This window comes from Aptenodytes forsteri, unplaced genomic scaffold (assembly GCF_000699145.1).
Source record: "Aptenodytes forsteri isolate BGI_AS27 unplaced genomic scaffold, ASM69914v1 Scaffold255, whole genome shotgun sequence".
In the NCBI taxonomy this organism is placed as follows: Eukaryota; Metazoa; Chordata; class Aves; order Sphenisciformes; family Spheniscidae; genus Aptenodytes; species Aptenodytes forsteri.
Window position 1 is genome coordinate 1,280,075 of NW_008794888.1, and position 6,286 is coordinate 1,286,360.

The following is a 6,286-nucleotide window of genomic DNA, read 5'->3' on the forward strand; positions in this document are numbered from 1 at the left end:
CTGCTCCAGGCAGATTATTTTTTCCAGAAGGAAAGCTTCCCCTGCCTGCTTCAGCAGGACCTAATCAAACGGGAGAAGCAGGAGGAGCGGAAAAGAGCAGGCATTTAGCGTAGGGTAGATAACGGCAGGGTAACAGAGAGGCAGAAGTGGAAGGGAGGTTTGCTGCAGAGAAGGGGGGCCCCACCCCGCGGGGATGAGGTGAATCCGCCTTTCAGAGTCAACAGCAAGGAACGGCTGAGGCCCTGGACCAGCCCCAGCCCGGGCGGAGGCTGGAGCCCTGGCGAGCGAGGTCCCCTCTGTCCCACGAGCTGAGCAGGGATGGTGCCAAATCCAGGCTTTACTGCCAAGGCGGGAAGGAACCGGGGGATCATCGTCCCTCCTTCTGTTAAGTTTGTTTACCGTCTGTATTGGGTACAGATAGTCAGCCATGCTGCTTACCGTCTGCAGTCAGCCAATTCCCCTTCTTCATGTGGGGGTGTTTGGGTTTTTTTAAATAGGAAATGGTGACTGTAAAACCATAGAAACGGACATGGGGAGTGAGGTGCTGGGACAGTTTTGAAATTATCTCCGCTTTTAAAAGATGTTGTCCTTATTTCAAGCTGTTGGTATGTTTTTAAGAAAAATAACCTCCTCCACCACATGCCAAATAACCCTGAGTTTAGGTTTAGCATACGTGAGAGAGCATCAGGAGGTACGTATCTAATTTGTAACTTTGCAAAATAAACAAAGAGAATCTGAATCTAAACGGAGTATTCTCTAAACAGGCCTGCAATTGCAAAGATAGTTTATTAGTAACAAACACAACTGCCTCTTGAGGAACTTATTTCTAAAACCAAATCACAATAGACACGGAAAGTGTGAGGACCATCCCACATGGGGGAAACAAACATCTCCATGGATAACATATGAGAATTTTCCTGCGGGAACTGCACTGCCGCCGACAGGCTCCCTGCAGCTGCACAGCACCAGCTGCCGAGGGGATCCTGCAGCAGTTAATGCCGCTTGAAAGAAACATTAACTCCGTGGGTATCCATCAGCCTCCAAAGGCAGGATGCCATGGCCTGTGTCTCCTCATCAGCACTACTCATGCCCCTACCTGCATGTCCTACTATGTAGCTGCACCTGGAAACATATCAAGGTCTCCACAGCAGATAGAAACAGCAAAAAGCACAACTAAAAAGCACAACTCTCTTCCCCATGTGTTGTCTCCGCCAGATTCCCTTTGCCACTGAAATGGAAGAGCTGGTTTTATTTCAGGGAAGTCCCACTTCAAACAAGCCAGAAGCAAAGTGGTTTCAGTGATTCTGGAAATTAAGTCATAGACGAGGTCCCATATTTACTTTTAACCATTCTTTTAGTCTTATGATGGTTTATGGGTTAGCAGTTGTTACTATATCCTTAGGGATAGAGTGCAGATAGGTCCAAGCCAGCTACTAGTTATGGGTTGTCATGTTTCATGATAATTACAGATGGGGCTGGTGGTACTGTTTATTACTGAGATGCCTGACCTGTCCTGCTTTCCTTACCACCACCCCCTTCCCTTGCTTCCAAACTTCAAGCACTGGGGCTAAAATTTTCCATTTTTGCCTTAGCTTGATTTTTGAAGGGAAGCTTCAACTCAAATGATGCAACTATTTCCAAGAAAAAGCTACGGATATATATTTCTCTTTAAAATTTTATAGCTGCCAATTTTCAAAGCATGAATATGAAGTCTTGCAGAACTTTTTGCAGAATAGCATTCTGAATTTTGGACTTTTCTGTTGGAGTGATATCTATAATACTTGCCCAGACTTGAAAAATTTTGAAAAATTAGTTTGCATATATTTGGAAGAACACCCCAGAGGTTTAAAGGTGTGAATTCCAGAGATAATGCCTTTTCTGTTAATGTTTCAATGTCCAGCTGAGGGGATTTTCCTGCAGCTGAAGTCTGTGTCTCTGTGGACTGGGCTGACCTGAGAGTGGGAATGCTTTCGTCTTTGTGTTCTTAATGATCCTATATGTTGGTTATTAAAAAAAAAAATGCAGAAGGAAATACAGAAGGAAAAAGGGGGAGGTAGGAAGAAAGGGAGAGAAATGTGGGATTGAAGACTGGCAGCAGAAAAAACCTCCAGGGAAATGGTATGTGGAAGAACTGTCTGCCTGGATAAAGAGATTGTCTCAAAATTAGTTGTAGTAGTCCTGGAGGCTGGTTGGAGAGACAAGAAAAGCTCAAAGACTTGTAGATTATTATGACCAAGAAAATCATTAGGTTGATCAGTTTGACCTTACAGGAGACCAGGCTGGGAAAAAGCGAAGAAAAAGGGAAAGGGGGGTAAGGGGGAGCCAGTATAATGGGGCAAGCAGAGACAGGACAAAGCAAAAAAGCTTGGACTGAATGGACAAGGGAATAAAAAGCTGAGGTAACTGGACTGGAATTAATTAGAAGAATTGACAATAAGATCTGAAAATGAGTTTATAGAGAACTATAAAGATGACAAGTTCAGAGGTCTGTGAAGTATGTGTAAACATACATTCAGTAACTCCTAATTGTTCATATGGGTATCAATATGGTCTCCCTAAAATTGTGTACAAACACTCCAATAAAAAACACCTATTACTGCAGGAAGAAGGATTCAAATGACAGCATATGCTAGGACTGAGATCTACCTTACTTTTGGTCCGTTTGTCAGTAGATACTATAATGCAACATTCACTGTCTTCTGTAGTACACAATATGGACAAGCTCTTAAAAGCAGCGAGATTTGTTTTGGAGGAGACTTCCTTGATTCATTGGTGCTGCACGTGGATTGGGAGAAGTGACTAGCAGGAAGGGGAAAAAGGACGATAACTACGTGGGCAAAAAGTACTGTCCTTGGCGTAAGGTCTGTATGCCATCTTGGAGAACTGGATGTTACCTCTGCCTGTGTCACGAGCAGGATTCACCTTCCCTGGCGTCAGATGTCTGTGTCTGTAGGCATCCGCATCTAAGCCAATCTGAACTCCTTTCATATTCACTGGAGAAAAATGGGTCCTTTAAAAGGCAATTCTTCTGACCTATTTTAGATATCTACCTTAAAATGAGGCAAGTTGTGCCCTAGAAGTGCCCATTTCTCTCCACTGACTATAAAGGGAGAGACATGAGAAGAATCCCACTCAGAACTCCGATATGATGGCAGGCAATTCACTCTAATTGCTCTTTTCACAGGTGGCTACAAATTGAATGTCTGATTTCCAGAATGTAAAGACAGCCTTAATTCAGTGTCTCAAAACTGACTGCTTGACTCTGCCACTTACAAACATACTTTTAATGAGATTTTTTTTAAATGTGAAATATTTAGTACAAATATTTGTACTTCCACACCTCTTTATTAAATATCAGCCACTTATTTTGCACCTATTAACATTATTGTAGTACTTAGCATATATATTAATTACTGTAATTTTAATAGTTATGATTTATTACAGTTCTGCCAACTGTCCAAAACTTCACACTACAGGCATCTCTACAGGTGAGGAAGTACGTCTTTTAAATTAAGATGTCACCAGTGTGAGGGCACATAAGGCTGGATGTGTATTCAAAATTCAGCAACCAAAAAGGAAAAATTAAAACAAACAGCATGGGATTAGATCCCATGATGAATAATATGGTTGATGACTTGTGCAGAACACAGCCAAATGGTTACATAGCATTTCCCAGACCATCATACAGGAATCGTTAGAAAACTTAAGAGCTACGGCTTCATCCTCCCTGCCTCCCATGCAAAGGAAGACAGCAAACATCACCACTACTCCCTGGTGACCTGACCAGCATGTTTGTTTCTCTGGGTAATGAAAAGCTCAGTCAGATATACAACATTAGGAAGCATTAAACAACTCTCTATTAAATTTAGAAGATTTTTTTATCTGAAAGGAAACTGAGTAGTTAATTGGCCCACAATTAAATAGAAATGCCATTAAAAAAACCCCCTGAAACAGCTTGCCAGGCCCAGTTTCTGCTTGCCTTTTATAGTGTCCTGATAACCTAACTGTCATATCAAGTCATTAATTAAGAATATTCTGAACACTATAAAAACATCTTTATGGATCAAGTTATCCTGAGGGACAAAGTGCATATGGCAGACATATGCAGTTAAGTAAGAGCAGAAAGGTAATATCACTATTTCATCAAGAAACTTGAAAGGCCTGAGGGAGCAACACAGATTCATAAATGTAGGATCAGAGGAGATCATTATGAGTGTTTATTCTGACATTCTGCACAGTATGGCTTATAACAGTCCCCGATTTAACATAAGCCTCAGCTGGAACATACCTTTTTGGAATGCCAAATTCATGAGAATCCCTTAGTAAGTTGCCTGATGGCAAACTATTATTGCAATAAAATGGGTGCCTTATTTTATACTTAGACATCACTTTCCTGGGTAGTGAAGTTAAGAAAACTTCTGTGCTACTTCTCCTTTTAAGTATGAGAATGTGCCAGAAATGGAAAGCAAACAGTTACACCATATATCTGCCAAAAACTAATCTATTTAGCTCCTGAATTTTTTCATTAAGAGGGGACAAACTCATGAAACAAACCACAGAGAACCAACAGCGGTAAAGTTCAGTCACTCTTTTTGAAAAAGCAGATTCAATTTCAAGGTAACTTAAAAAAAAAAGGGGGGGGACGCTTGTTCATTATAGTATCATTTTATAACTATGGGGAAAAGAAGGATTGCTCAGGGTAATCTACAAAAGTCTAGGCTAAAATACAACTGCAGCCCATTATAGCTGGGTGATTTGGAACTGAGATTTGTTCAGTGGAGTTTGACAATTTACTCCAGTTTGGAATAATTTCCTAACTGTAAATTTTCTTTGAGCATATTCCATTTGCATTTGTTGGTACATGTGAATAAAGCAAGGGAGCAGGTGTTGAAAACCTCCTCAGGAGAGTTTTTCCTTTCCCACTATATTTGAGCCAGCAAAACGGGTTCTGATTAGAGGGAATACAAGAGCTCCCCAAAGAGTTCTCACAAGCGTTCCTTGCTCACAGTATCACCTGCAACCTGGAGCTGTTCCACTGCAAGGAGATCTTCCCACTGGAGCCATGCACGCCACACTGCTCACCTCCATACAGGAACACAGATACACATTTCAATATTTGCTTTACAATGGATTCTGCTTTTTTCTCATATGAACTGAATTTGTGTATCCTCCTAAAATTTCTCTTTTCCCCCCTACATTCGATTGATTTCCCCCATCAATCTCTCTTCCCTAGATTCCCAGGGGATATTTCCTTTCCTTATCACAGTTTCAGAGCTGTTCGCCTATCTTCACAATATTTATACCAGCTCACTCAATTTCTGCATCATATCCATCATCTTTCTCACTAAGGACAGATTATTTTGAGAATGTGTGAATCCTTAAACTAATTTGGAAGTGAGGTCAATACTGAGAAAAGCAACATAATCCCTTTTCCAGCAATGGAGAATGCTTCTGGGTTGCCAGCCTCTGCCGCTCTACAGAGCAAGATATCAGCATGAGTAATAGCACCCAAGAGACCTATGTAATATTAAAGGTCATCATCTTTATACCCTGAGGCTTACATTCAAATGTAATTTTTTTTTTTTCCTGAAGGATACTGGTGGAGTAGAGTAATGGATTTCTCTCTGTGTGAAGGCTAACCTGCCTTCAGCTTGGCTTAGAGGGCCAAAGCTTTGCTTCAGATCAAAGATCATGTAATTCATAAAAACTACAGCTGGCAAAAGCACAAATATCTTTTTACAGTCACAAATGTTGTAAAGGCTGTGGAGCGCTTTAAATGTTAACTCTAACTGAAAATATTGTAAAAAAAAATCATTTGAAACAATAACTCTTGAAAATGTTCTGACTGTTGCATATGTTTAGCCAACAAAACTACAAAAGCAAACTGTTTGCAAGATGTAATATGTTATTCTGTTGAAAAGTGACTCTCATAAATGTGGCCCAGTAACACTTATGGTCTATTGCTTCCTAATCAAATTGATTTCCTTAGTAACTTTAAGATTAGCATCTTACCATTGCTACTGACAGTAAAACCGGGCGCTTTCCATTTTGTCTATTAGTTGATTTCCTGTAACTTTAAGATTTGCATCTTACCATTGCTACTGACAGTAAAACCGGGCGCTTTCCATTTTGTCTATTAGTATTTTCCAGAAGCCAAATGAAAATAAAACGTTAGCTCATCCTGCACCCCAGTATTTTTCAAAGCATATACTCATTGCTTCACTAGAACTTTTCAGTAGTATTATCGTGGTACCTAGGAGGCTGTCTATCATCAGCACTTTTGTGG